At 45.2% G+C, this 14,692-nt stretch overlaps 2 long non-coding RNA genes across 4 annotated transcripts in view; one reads left to right on the top strand and one right to left on the bottom strand.

The window, feature by feature from the left end:
* The window catches only part of LOC149119588 (uncharacterized), a 56,512-nt gene extending 56,289 nt beyond the window's left edge, over positions 1-223 (bottom strand). For both annotated transcript variants that reach the window (XR_016227638.1, XR_016227637.1), the window contains exon 1: positions 86-223. This is a non-coding gene — a long non-coding RNA (uncharacterized LOC149119588). The remainder of the gene's footprint in view (positions 1-85) is intronic.
* Positions 114-12,790, top strand: LOC127484789 (uncharacterized). Of its 2 annotated transcripts, none has more exons than XR_016227635.1 (3): positions 114-301; positions 12,286-12,362; positions 12,609-12,790. It is a non-coding gene; the product is annotated as an uncharacterized LOC127484789 (long non-coding RNA). The 2 variants fall into 2 exon arrangements; XR_016227636.1 differs by having other exon boundaries at positions 164-301; positions 12,286-12,434.
* Positions 12,791-14,692: the final 1,902 nt, after the last annotated feature.

The raw sequence follows: 14,692 nt of genomic DNA, 5'->3' as shown, positions 1-14,692 counted from the left end.
GATTCATCAAGAAGATAGAATTAGGCTCATGGACTGGAGGCCACACCCCCCTGCCCCAAGCGTGATCTCACCTGTATCCACTCACCTGTCAATCAGACTACATAACCAGTAACCACGCCCCTTTTGGAAGTGGATAAGAGGCTAGAGTGCGCTGGGCCTGCCCCTGCTTTCCTGGGCACCTCTTGCACTGGGCCGTTTCCCAGCTTCTCGTGCCTGCTCTCCTGCACCTCTGCCAGCTACCGCACTCCCGCCCATGCGCACTCTCGCTTGCAGTCTCTGGGCTTCTCCCTGGAAAAGGCAGGTATGGAACTTCCCGTTTGCCCTTCCTGGGCCCGTCTCCCTTAATAAAGTCCTCACGTTCCTGTCTATTTCTCACACTTTCCAAACAAATCCTGAACCTTACCATGTTGCATGTCTTGTTTGAGCCAGTGCTTAGAATTCTTATCTAAGTAAACAGCAAGAACTCGAAATATTAAATTTTGGTTTATGTTCCCCAATACAAAAGAATTAAGGATTAAGGTTCTTAAGGATCTAAGTTGGAGTTGAGAGACGTGTATTCAGTTCATGTCCAAGTTCCTGGTTAGTCTGCAGTGCCTGCGGCCTTCCTTGGTTGATCCTCAATTCCGTGCTTTTTTTTGACAGGCAGAGTGGACAGTGAGAGAGAAACAGAGAGAAAGGGCTTCCTTTGCCGTTGGTTCATCCTCCAATGGCCACCGCGGCAGGCGCACTGCGGCCGGCGCACCGCGCTGATCCGATGGCAGGAGCCAGGAGCCAGGTGCTTCTCCTGGTCTCCCATGGGGTGCAGGACCCAAGCACTTGGGCCATCCTCCACTGCACTCCCTGGCCACAGCAGAGAGCTGGCCTGGAAGAGGGGCAACCGGGACAGAATCCGGCGCCCCGACTGGGACTAGAACCCGGTGTGCCGGCGCCGCAAGGTGGAGGATTAGCCTAGTGAGCCGTGGTGCTGGCCATCTGTGCTCTTTATGATGGAAAAGTAAGCTTCAGTTCGTCTGGGTGCTACATACAGGTGGTGGTAGCTGCACCACTCCCTCAATTCAGTGAGTTAATTTTAATAACAGGTTGATGTGCAACAATTAAAACAGGGCAAAGACAAGCTTGGGAAGGAAGACTGGAAGGCTGGGACCTGGACTATCCAGCATCTGCAGTCAAGGGGCTGCATAGAGGCTTGGTTTCAGATCACTTGTCATGCCAGGAAAAGTCAGCAGATTTGGAATTCTTATTTAACGTAAAAAAAAGATTAAGTTCCATTACTTTAAAAGTGCTTTCCCACAAGATCTCAGTATGGTACAAGCAATTTTCATGATTATTGCCCATCCCATCAAGAAGGTTAAAGACTCTGCTTTTTAAAATAATATAATCAGGGCCAGCGCTGTGGTATAGCGAGTGAAGCCACGACTTGCAGTGCTGGCAATCCCATGTGGGTGCCAGCTCAAGTCCCAGCTACTCCACTTCTGATCCAGCTCCCTACTCATGCACCTGGGAAAGCAGCAGAGAATGGCCTGAGTTCTTGGGCCCTTGCTGCCCACATGGAAGACCCAGAAGAGGCTCCTGGCTTCAGATCAGCCCACTTCTAGCCATTGTGGCCATTTAGGGAGTGAGCCAGCTGATGGAAGATCTCTCTACAAATAAATAAAATAACTCTTTTAAAAATAAAATAATCTAGAGGTCGGCATTTGGCACAGTGGTTAAGATGCAGTGTCTAAGGCCCACATGCCGTATCAGCATGTCTGGGGTTGAGTCAAGCTCAGCTTCTGATCCTAGCGTCCTGCTTCCTGCTGGTGTGCATGCTGGGAGTCAGTGGTGATGGCTCCAGTAACTGGATTCCTGCCAGCCATGTGGAAGACCCGGAGTGAGTGCCCAGCTCCCAGGTTTATCCCCAGTCCAGCCTCAGACATGATGGGCATTTGGGGAATGAAAAATGGCTGAAGCTGGGCTAGGATGAAGCCAGGAACCAAGAACCTCCTCCGGGTCTCCCATGTGGGTGCAGGGGCCCAAGCACTTGGGCCGTCTTCTACTGCTTTCCCAGGCCACAGCAGGGAACTGGATCGGAAGTAGAGCACCAGGGACTCGAACTTGAGTACACATGGGATGCTGGCACTACAGGTGGCTGCTTTACGCACTACATCACAGTTCTAGCCTGTGAGACCCTGTATGTTGTTAACCAGTCACTCTCAGAGTAACCTTTCCCCATCCCCTGAAAACCACCAATCTTATTCTTGTCCCCATTGTATCTTTTTTAAAAGATTTTTATTTATTTACTTATTTATTGAAAGGTAGAATTACAGAGAGAGGGAGAGACAGAGAGAAAGGTCTCCCATCCGCTGGTTCACTCCCCAAGTGGTCACAATAGCCAGAGCTGCACTGATCCGAAGCCAGGAGCCAAGAGTTTCTTCCGGGTCTCCCATGCAGGTATAGGTGCCCAAGCACTTGGGCCATCTTCTGCTGTCGCAGGCCATAACAGAGAGCTGGATTGGAAGAGGAACAGCCAGGACTAGAACCGGTGCCCATATGGGATGCCGACACCGAAGGTGGAAACTCCACCCACTAATCCACAGCCCCCCATTATATCTTGAAGCACCCTCTTTTCTCTCAGAATACAGTGCCCACTGTGAGTCACTAGTGACTTCTGGAAGTATGTCAATTTGACCAGCACAGTGAATATCATCAAAGCCTATTTAATTTCTTACTTTTTAAAAATTAGAAATAACATAGCAGTGATAATCATTTCTTTCTGAAGTCTGCAACCATTTGTCAGAGATGAAAGTTCCTAGCATGCTATAGATGTTACAGTACCATAATTAGGCCCACATTTCTCAACACTAACCTCAATAGAGAAACAAGAGTTGATGCAGGGAGACAGTAGTAGGAGTGACCACCTGGAGCAAGGGGGACTCCATGGCCCAAATATGCCCTTTCCCCATTTATAAGCTAGCAGGACGGATTTTAAAAGAGAAAGGGTTAAGGGGCAGTGCTGTGGCATGGTAGGTAAAGCAGCCACCTGCAGTGCCAGCATCCCATATGGATGCCGGTTCAAGTCCCAGCTGCTCCACTTCTGATCCAGCTCTCTGCTATGGCCTGGGAAAGCAGTAGAAGATGGCCCAAGTCCTTGGGGCCCTGCACCCACATGGGGGCCCTGGAAGAAGCTCCTGGCTTCGGATCGGCCCAGTTCTGGCCATTGAGGCTAATTTGGGAGTAAACAAGTGAGTAGAAGACCCCCCCACCCCCAACTCTGCCTTTCAGATAAATAAAAGTCAAGCCCCTGAGGCAGTTTCAGGGAGCACACCGTTATCTTAGGCCCTCAGGGATTAACAAATCACAACTGCAAGGTAGAATAGTTTTATATACAGGAATGAGTAAATCATAGCTTAAAGACAATTGCAGGAGCACACAACCATCTTTTCAAGTATGTGATTAGGCCTCTATGGCAGGTGGGGAACTGAATTGGTTTTTAAGTTAGTACTTGTTTGCTTAGACCCAGCTGGCACTTTGCTAACATGCAGGAGGGAGTCTGTGGCAGTCCCTTGCATTGGCTCCTTAATGGCAGTGGGAGGGGGTCTGTAACACAGTGAGTATATTCTTTTTGTTTCAGGAATGAAAATCAGTCCACCACTCTTAGATCCTTCTGATGGTCACCATCAAGCTCTCGAGGTATCCGCTACAAAGGATGCGGTGTTAGGATGAGGGTAGCTCTGAGTAGGAGCAGGGCCTGGGGTTGGGAAGGTAGTGCTTGGTCAGAATATGCAGAGAAGCTGCATCGATGATGGCACTTCAGAAGGCTTATGGAAAATGGAATAAAAATGTTTATTTTGGAGCCAATTTTTAAAAATCCATGCATATGAGGAGCTTCAGAAAGCTCACGAAAAATATGTATTAGGAAAAAACTATGCTTGGGTTTCCGAATTGTTTCACATTCAAAAACACTTATCTTTTAAATCTGTTTTCCATAGACTTTTTGAAGTCACCACAAACATTGGCGACACAGGTTTGAATCTGAGAATTCATGTTGAATAGCATACATCTGTCACTTCTACAGTAGACAGGAAGAAGAAAGCTCTAGACTGGTTTCCACCAAGTCTCCTCTCCTATACCACCAGGCAGTCAGAGACCTCACTTGTAGTCCTATCAACAAGAGATTTGTTTTTTCCTGGAGGATTTACACCTCCCTGTGGCTTGGAGAAGGTTCTTGCATGGGCAATTCTGGAATAATCTAGAACCCAACACTTTCAGACTGTCCCTGAGCTGTCGTAACTGAAAGCCCACTGAGGGCGTGCTTGGGTTTTGACCATTGTTTTCCCCCATGCCTTGTATAGTTCTTGGCATAGAGATGGTATATAAATATTGAATGAATAAAGAAAATAATGAGCAGCAAAAATGTGTTGACAAATGCAACAATCAAAAATCATTGCCACGCCCCTGGGATGCTGTTCGTCACCAATAATCCTCTTGCAGCAGGAACAGAGGATGCTGTGGTCCAGGGCTGGGCGACACCGCGGTCACGCGAGCACAGGAATTGGGACCCAGCATCTTCAGAGCAAGCAGCAGAGCAGTGCCGGGCTCAGTGGAGTCTCAGTTCAAAATCTCTGCCTCTTCCACATCCTGACAATCCTGGCTGATTTATTCCCCTTTGCTTTTATGATGTGAGGCTTCTCACATTGCTAATACATTACTCATGTTAGCTATATGGACAGCAGGGTCAAACAAGCGACCTATTGGCGCTCAGAAGTGACTGATGGTCACATAGACCTGGCTTCACTCAGAGGGGTCATCTTGCTGTCTTGAGTAAATTTATAACTTTGAAAATTCTAATTTCCACCTTACTACCCACCCCGCCCAACTACCACCTCCCCTGTCCCCACCCTGGGGGCTGGGTAAATTGTGTTGCCTACTAATTGTGCACGCTGCTCGTACAGCTCAGTAATGAGTCAGAGGGATTTGGCTGTGTCTGCTCCTTCAGCTTACCCCTCTCATAAACATTCAGTGTGACAAACTTTTTCTTTGGCTTGGGGTCATAAAAAGGAAAAAAAAAACCTCATTTTTTTCCAACTTAAGGCTTCATTGAAATATTTTCCACCATCCTCAGCAAGACATAATACTTCGTGTCATGAATAAGTTAATGAGAAAAATACGGATGCCCTCAGTCTCTCGGGGACCTGCAAGGCCTTTTGCCCCCCCTGAGGACAAGTCACTGTCTAAGTCTTTTGAGCTCTCTGAGAAGCTTCTGGTTTGGGTCTGATCCCAAGGTGCTGAGGATTAGCTCTCTCGTCCGCAATCCGCTGTTGCATTTACCTTGAACTTGGACACTCCTCCCCAACCATCCTAAGAACCATCTGAGGAGCTGTCAAGTGGGTGAATGGCTCACAGCAAGCTTTGCCAAGTGCCCACTACCAATTACTTCAATGTGGTCCTTTTCATTTTTTTTCATCTCTGGGTCAAAAATGTGCTTTTCCTAATGAAGAGCATCCAGACCCTTAGCTAGGCATTTAGCTGGTTCTCCACCATCTGGCCACAACCTGCCTTGGCAACCTTATTTTCCACAACCCTTTTCTAGCTCTAAGCAAACATTTCTACTGCTGTTGCCTGAATTCTCTTCCTCACTACAGTGTTCTAAACCCCTTCCCTTATGGTGAGGTGGTGGGGACACCAGACTAATAGCTTAGTACTTTTCCCCACTGATCTTCTTTAAACATTTACTCAATGTTAGTTGATGTATGTGATGGATGCCAAGTTAGTTTTTTTTTTTTCAATTAATAACAATAATATAAATAAACTACTCACTTTTTTTTTTAAATTTATTTGAAAGTCAGAGTTACACAGAGAGGAGAGGCAGACACAGAGACAGATCTTCCATCCGATGGCTCACTCCCTAACTGGCCACAATGGCCTGAGCTGCGCCAATCTGAAACCAGGAGCCAGGAGCTTCTTCTGGGTCTCCCACATGGTGCAGGGGCCCAAGGACTTGGGTCATCCTCCACTGCTTTCCCAGGCCACAGCAGAGAGCTGGATCGGAGGAGGAGCAGCTGGGACTAGAACCAGTGACCATATGGGATGCCAGCACTTCAGGCCAGGGCGTTAACCCACTGCGCCACAGCGCTGGTCCTAACCATTTACTTTCTAATTCCGTTCCAAGGACTGAACAAAATCAATGTTCCAAAGAAAGGCAACAAAACTACTGTGTTAAAGTAGTTTCTCTTCTTTAAGATTTATCTATTTGAAAGTATTACAGAGAAGGAGACAGAGAGAGAGCTTTCCTGTCTGCTGGTTCACTCTCCAGATGAGCACAACAGCCAGGGCTGGGCCACATCAAAGCCAGGAGCCAGGAACTGCTGCAGGTCTCCCACATGGGTGACAAGGGCCCAAGCACTTGGACCATCCTCTTCTGCCTTACCCAGGCCATTAGCAGGGAGCTGGATTGGAAGTGGAGCAGCCAGGACTCAAACCAGCACCCACATGGGATGTCAGCATCACAAGCAGAGGCTTTACTTGCTACACCAGCCCAGTTTGTTTTTAATATTACATAGATATTATTTTAATATTTATATTGAAATTTATATAATTGTATTTATATATTTTACTTAATATAAATATTATATATAATTTTTTATTATTAGAGAATGAGCTCCTATCTGCTGGTTCACTCCCCAAATGCCCAGAATGGCGAGGGTCAGGTGAGGCCAGAGCCAGGAGCTGGGAGTTCAATCCAAGTCTCCCACTTTGGGGCACAGGAACCCAACTACTTGAGCCATCATTGACTTTCAGGGTCTGCATCAGCAAGAAGCTGGCGTCAGGAGCCAGAGTCCAGAATCAAACTCAAGCATTCCAGTATGCAACAAAGGCATTTTAACTCTTGCCCTAACCACTAGGCCAAACAGTCACCTCTGGTTTTCTTTTATAATTTCTCAAGTCATATAACTTCTTGGGAAGCATATCATGAAGCTTTAAATAGAGCTTATTGCAGCTATCACTCTGTCCTGGTAGACAATCCCGGTCAAATATTTTGGTTTGGAAGTTCAATTGATCATAACTAGTCTTACATGAATAGTAAGGCTTACAGTGTTGTACTTCTATGTTTGTGTCATCAGACATTTAATGGAAATAAACCAGCAGCACACACACATAACTAGCCCTCTATCCCTAGATTCCACCAACCATAGAGTCAAAATATCCAGAAAAAAAAGTTATGCTGCTGCTAGCCTGTACTATGTAGTTAGGCCTACAATGATGGTGTCTGTACTGAACATGTACAGACTGTTTTTCTGTGTCATTATTATTTAAATCATACAGTATAATAACTATATAGCAATTATACTGCATTAGGTATTATAAGTAGTCTTGAGGAAATTTAAAGTATACAGGAGGATGTGTGTAGGTTCTATGCAAAATGCCATTTTCTATAAAGAACGTGAGCATCCCCAGATATGGGTGTCCATGGGAGAGTCCTTGAACCAGTCCCCCATGGATACTAAGGGACGATTGTGTGCATATGTGTGTATAAATTTTATATATATATATCTGATATCATGCCTACTATGATATAAATATAAGGTCACTTCAAAAAATTCATGTAAAATGGAATTAAAAGATTTTTTGATGTAAAAATTTTTGAAATCCATATAGTTTTTTCATAATATATAAACTTTTTGAAGACCTTTTGTATACACTAGGAGTCTGTCTGCTTAGGTGGGGGCAGAATCGATTTATATTTCATCAATTTGTAAGAATGTGTGCGGGCAAAACTGAGTTAAGGGGCAACATGTTTGTCATTCACTCCTGGGGACCCCCCACCATGGGTCCTTGGTCAGTGAGAATCCTTTGTGAGACTTTGGCGTGGCTGGATGCTTATTATCCCAGATCTGCATACTCCTTAACACTCTCACCTTTATTAACTCCCTCACTTTTACATTGCTACTCTGTTCCACAACTGGAACTTTGCTACCATAAGTGGGGACCACAGATTAATGGCAATAGTTTCATCTAGAAGCTTATTAGATATGTAGACTCTTGAGCCCCATCTCAGAACTCCTAAATCAGAGACTATTTGAAAATACATTAAAGTTTAAAAAGCTCTGGAGTAGAACACACTATATAGTCCGAATGTTCTTTTTGGTTGATTCCCATATTCGACTTGTAGATTCCCGAGAGCAGTCACCGTAGTTTTTAATCCTTTTGTCTCTCCTGTGGTACTTAACTGGGCACAAAAAGGCCCTTAGGGCACTTTTGTTGCAAAATTAGTCCACTTTTTAGTTGAATTTGGTCCTGGAATAAAAGAAAAGAGGAAATGTTTCTTTCATAGCTCTCACTGTGGCTCAACCTTTACAAGTTCAAATTTGACTTTTTTTTTTCCAGGAAGTAAAAGAGCTATTTTTCCTTCAAGGCCTATGATTTCTATAATTCTGTAATTGAGCTCCAAAGACTGTTTTTAATTTGACCTCAAGTGCAATTCATGAAGACAACTTTGACAATACCAGTTCCCCTTTGGGCAAAAATACTCCCATTGGAAATCCAAAAAGTATCCTATTGAGTAAAATACTTCTTAATTTACTGTAAAAAGTGTATTTAGAAAAGCAAATAATCTATGACAGAACAGAGAACTGTCCACTATTATGAAATCCAGTGAAGAAGAAAGGTAAGCTGAGCCCTTCAAATGTTTTTTTTTTTTTTTAATAAATCCAACAGCTCTCAATTTCTTTGGATCTGTTTGTAGCGTGTATCAAACATGATTAGGCAAGGAGCCTCAACTACTACCTACCTTCAGATATCTAGGCTTTTAGGACAAGACTTCAGTTCTAGTTACACGAAGGCCTCATGGCTTCCTGGGATTCTGGGATTAAGGATCAAAACAAAGAGGAAATAAAGCTACATAAATCCCTCTTTGGGGTATATGTGGGGAGGCAGGAGTTATTAGGAGCTCAATCTGGGGTGGGATGGAGCTGACAGGTGTGTGACTTTCAAAAAGTTGCTGATCATCACAGACATGAAATGCTCTCTGGATCTGCCTCCAAGAACTTGCTTCAAGCATCTTGATGGATGAAAATTTGATAGTGGAGAAAAAAGGATGACTTCTGAAGACTTAAAAAAAAAAGAGGTGTAGTTATGCCACCACATTGGCTGAAAGCTATCATTATTTGAAAGGAAAATACTTCCCTTCTTTGGGAGTAAAACAAAACAGACTTGCCCCTCAGAGTGGATGGGAAGGTGAGCTTTGGAGTAAGGACAGGGGCAGTCAATGAGGAGGTCTATGAGCTAATTATGGGAGGGTATGCTGCCTGGGCCAGGGGTCCCTGATGATACTTAGTGGGCTTATCATGAACTTTCAAGGCCTCAGTCACCCCAAATTCAGACTTCCCAGAAACTGATGAGGAATGATGATCTGAGAGTAATGAACATACATTCATTCATGAGAACATTCATTCATTCATGGGAACAAACATTCATGAGATACCCACTGTGTGCCAGACATTGTGTTAGGTGCTAGGGATTAGAAAAGAAATAAGACTCCATCTTTGCCTTTGAAAAACACCCAGTTCAAAGTGGAGCCCAGAAAAATGACATCCAGAAATTAGTGTGACAGGTGCTAGAGGCATATCGAAGGGACTAAGGCACTCTAAGAGATTTAGTATCTTCGGGCATCATCATGGAATGCTTTCTGGTTGTCAGTCCTTGCTCTTCACTCCTTTCCTATAGCTACACCTTTTGCTCTATGACATTGATGTTTCTCCCACAGAGCATAATTTCCACTACTTTGACTCTCAACTTGATCACATGAGATATTTTAACAATGGGATGTCAACACACAGAACTCTAGTAGGGTCTTGAAATGTGACTGCCTGGTTGAACTTGTACTCTTGTACATCAGACAAGACCATGACAAGAATGTGCCTCAACTAGCCATTGGTCCTAGGAAGAAGATGAGACACATTTGAAGCTATCTTGGACCAGTTAGATATTTTAAAAAGATTTATTTGAAAGGCAGAGTTAGAAGTCTTCCATCCACTGGTTCACTCCCACACAGGTGCAGGGGCCCAAGGACTAGGACCACCTTCTACTGCTTTCCCAGGCCATAGCAGAGAGCAGGATGGGAAGTAGACCAGCTGGGACTCGAACCAATGCCCTCCATCTAATATTTTTGAGAGACAGTTGACTTCTGGCTACTGAAACCATGGAAAGCAACACTGTGGCTAGAGACCTCTGTACATGCATGAACTAATATCATTGTCACTGGTAACCATAGACTGTTGCTATGTGCATTTGTGCTCTCACTTTGCCAGCTAGGGAGCCTCAATCATCTTACTGATCCCATCAGATGGTAATTGAGACCCTAATGTTTGGTGACCCTGCCTCCAGCAGAGGGAAGAGCACCGATCAGACAGACAGGGGCTCTGCTCTCACGGAGCAGTCTAGAGCAGTTTCGGCCAGCCCCCTTCCCTAAGCCTGACACCCATCTTTCTGGCTTGTCCATGTCTGCTCAGATATCATCACCACCCGTGCCTTGAGGACTCACCATCTTCCTGCTGCCCAGTTGGACACACCTACAGTTGCTGCACCCTTTTAGATTTAGAGATTTGCTTTGATGTACCCTCAAGAGAGGCGCCTTTGTTCACCCCAGAGGGTTTTGTCCACAGTTCCCATTTTAGCCCTTCTTGGCTTGCTCTTTCCTTATGACCAGGAGTTCCTGACATGCCCTGGGTTTGGGCCCTCTGTGGAGATGGTAGAAGCCTAGATCACTTTGAAAGCAGTATTGCTGGGTGGGCCATTCGGGATCACTTAGCACCTATGTGGGAAGAGATGTTTTCCCTTCATTGGGCCAACCCACACCCTAGCCACCAAGCCCACAGCAAAGGAAGCCAGTAGCCTCCACCACAATGCCATTTGGAGCACAAGATGTGGGGACATGGACGGTATTCTCAGAGGACTTGTCATTTATGTGATGTGCACTCTAGACCAAATTCCCTTCATGCAACTGGACTGCGAGGCATTTCTAATGGTGTCCCCTTTGAAAAGTGGCAGCCTGCCTCTGGTTCACAAGACTTTCCAGATTATTTACATGAGCGTGGGTTTTCTCAGAGTTCCTCCAAGGCAGGGCTCCTGGTCACATTAACAGAAAAATGTGGCCTGCACCACAGACTGCTGAATCTAGTTGTTTTCATGAAGAATAATTTAATATTAAAAGAAGCAGTCATTAAAGAGCAACTCTTCCTCCTGCTTTTTACCCCTTCCTTCCTGACCCATTCTCGCTGCAAGAGGCAAGCCGTGAATCCTGCGATTGTGAGACTGAAGGGCCAACTCCATGGCCAGCACAGTGAAGCCAGGCAGCAGAGAAGAAAGTACACTACGGCTCCCTGGGTCATCGTACCTCATAAATCACATGGACTTTTCCCATGGTCAAGTAGTCGTGCCATGCTCTGGTTTCCAGTTAGATTTACGAGTGTGTTCTCCACATGAGATGCTGACCACAATGGACTAATTGGCACAGAACATAAAGAGACACAGAGCACTTAGGAACCAAAATATCAGGATTCTGTTGACCCCCGTCAGACTGTCTTCCCTGGCAAGTTATTTGGATTCCCATTTGGGGACAGCACAGGTCACTAATAGCTTTGCAGTGTCTTGATGAAATCAAAGGAGGGAGAGGGCAACCCAATTTGTTGGAGCCATCTTCCATCTTTCTTGGAAAAGGATTTTGGCTGCCTCAGTAACACTTGCCCTGGCCTTCATTGAATGGCCTGGGCCAAAAAGAACAGAGGGGGTGAGACATGGCCTTTAAACATGAGCTGAGAACCACTGCTGTGGAGACCCTGTAGGCTAGGCCATGTCTTCCCCACCTCCAGGAGAGTCCCATTTTTGCTTTTTGCAAGTGCTGTAGGGAGCACCGAGGACAGCACCCCAGCTCTTCTGCCAGGCCAAATCAGTCCTAATCCTCATCCTATTAGAGTTCCAGGGAGTTTGTGAAGCCCAAGAATGCAGGGGGAGAGTAGAAAAGTACAGGCATATAAAGCAAGTCACATGAATTTTTTGCATTGCTGGTACACATTATAAGGGCCTTCAAGTAATTCATAGAAAATGCATATTATGAAGAAATTATTCATAGATTTCAAAATTCTTTTGTACCAAATATTTTTATTCCATTTTCCATGAACATTTTGAAGCACCCTCATAAAAATTATGTATATACCATGCTGTAGTCTATTTTTTCAAAGATTTATTGATTTATTTGAATGACATACAGAGAGAGAGATCTGATCTCCTATCTATTGATTCACTCCCCAGATGGCTGCAATGTCCAGGGCTGAATCAGGTTGAAGCCAAGAGCCTGCACTCCATCCTGGTCTCCACTGCTTTCCCAGGTGCATTAGCAGGGAGCTGGATTGGAAGCAGAGAAGCTGGGCCTTGAACCAACACTCTAATGTGGGATGCGGGTGACATAGGTGGTGTCTTAACCCAATGCAGTGCACCAGAATTATGTCTAAAAATGCAACCTATATACCTTAGTTAAAAAATATTTGAGGTGGGTGTTTGCAGTAAAGTCAAAAATTAGGATACCTATGTCCTGTATCAACCACTCTGCTCCTGATTTCAACTTTCTGATGCAGACCCTGGGAGGCAGCTATGATGGCTCAAGTGGTTGGATTCCTGTCTCCTGTGTGGGAAACTTGGATTGAGATCCTGGTTCCTGGCTTCAGCATGGCCCAACCCAAGATGCTGTAGACATTTGGTGAATGAACCAGCAAATGACAGCTTTCTCTGTATCTCTCTCTCTCACAGTTTGTCTCTGTTTCTCAAATAAATTAAGTAAATATTTTTAAATAAACACTTTATTCCTTTTTTTTTTTTGACAGGCAGAGTGGACAGTGAGAGAGAGAGAGACAGAGAGAAAGGTCTTCCTTTTGCCGTTGGTTCACCCTCCAATGGCCGCCACGGCTGGCGCGCTGCGGCCGGCGCACTGCGCTGATCCGAAGGCAGGAGCCAGGTTCTCCTGGTCTCCCATGGGGTGCAGGGCCCAAGCACTTGGGCCATCCTCCACTGCCTTCCCGGGCTACAGCAGAGAGCTGGCCTGGAAGAGGGGCAACCGGGACAGAATCCGGCGCCCCGACCGGGACTAGAACCCGGTGTGCCGGCGCTGCAAGGTGGAGGATTAGCCTATTGAGCCACGGTGCCGGCCAAAACCACTTTATTTCTAAACAACAAAAAAAACCACAATCACTAGAACTGTCAGAAATGGTGTCAATGGACTTGATGTTTCCCAAGGTTGCCCCAAATTTCAATTTTTAAAAACCACTGTGTCCATGAGTACAACAAGATGAGGTGTGCCTGTAATTAGAACAGCTGCTTTTCTCTTGGAGTTTCATGAGCATACATCCAATGCAATCACACAAAGTTTGGGACCTTTAAAACAAGAAGCAAAAGGAGGCTTAGACACATTGAGAGACATACGAGCATTTGCCCAGACTTTTATAGCCCTCTGTCTCATCCTGGATGAGTAGGTTTCACTGAACAACTTTTGCTTTGATATTTTGGCTTTGATAAAAAATAAAAAATAAACAGAATGCCTGGTTTACCCCCCACTGGAAAGCAATTAATAATGCATCGTAGAATTATGACAAACTCTGGACTTGTGACAAGGCTGCCATCATTCCTATGGCTGTACATTCTGCAGAAGGCTTTTGTAGAGTGAGGCATTCTCATTTAACCAATTTATTGCTCCAAATTTACTACATTTTGGTCAGTCACGTAACTGCCCGTGCAACATTTGCACAGGGCGTGAGAGCTGAAGCCCTGCTGATGATGTGATTTGCAATCCGTGATAGAATGTGACCTTAAAATATAAAGACGAGTCAGGGTGTTTTTAAAGCCTGGACAAAGCATGCAGTTCTTCCCTCCTTTCTCTCCCTACCTCCTGACCACAGCACTTTATTAACTTAAAATGAGGTTAAAATAAGCCTCAGACAGCCTTGAAGTAGATTAAAACCACACAAGGCCTGTAACTTAGAGGGATGTGCCTGGGGGGAAGGGACAGTACCACCAACCTGGCCTTGGAGATGAGTCATGAGGAGATGGTACAATTCCCTATGTCTCCAGATATTTTTAGCCCCAGCTGATAGAGCCACCTCCTTCTGCTCCCCTCTCATGCTCCCTGACTCACTCCAGCGTGAGGGCCCACAGGCCGTTGTCCTCAACGCTGTGTCCGGGCTTCTGTCAAGATCAGAGAAAGTTTCCTTAACATCTCTTTCAAAATAAGATGTTCTGCTAGTGGAATCTATCTTTCAAGAGTGATTTATGCACCAGGAACAGACTCGTGTGGCCCCAGTGCCTTTATAGAGATTAATCACTTGACACACACTCTTGCTGTTTGCATGTGTAGGGAATATACAACAGGAACAATCTGGAAGAGCCCAACTGTTTTCCTCCATTTCTGATTTCTGCACGGCCACTCGAACGACAAGATCTATCTGGATTGTAACTTTTACGGAGCCCACATGACCCCAACTGGGTTGAACATTTTCCAGAGACATACAATAGAAAGAACGATATGTTCACCGAGAAGATTAACAGCTCTGTTTATGCAGTGTTTCTGTGAGAAGGGAGCATGTTTGCTCCGCTGCATCACTGTAAATTACCGTCACGTCACAGAAAATAAGCAAATGTTCATGGAGTTGGGCACAGACTTTTTTCCTTG

The sequence above is a fragment of the Oryctolagus cuniculus genome, chromosome X, assembly GCF_051225735.1.
Source record: "Oryctolagus cuniculus isolate XC-2025 breed Fujian yellow rabbit chromosome X, ASM5122573v1, whole genome shotgun sequence".
Taxonomy (NCBI): domain Eukaryota; kingdom Metazoa; phylum Chordata; class Mammalia; order Lagomorpha; family Leporidae; genus Oryctolagus; species Oryctolagus cuniculus.
Note: the sequence above shows the minus strand (reverse complement) of the source record. Positions and strands in the feature narration are given on the sequence as shown.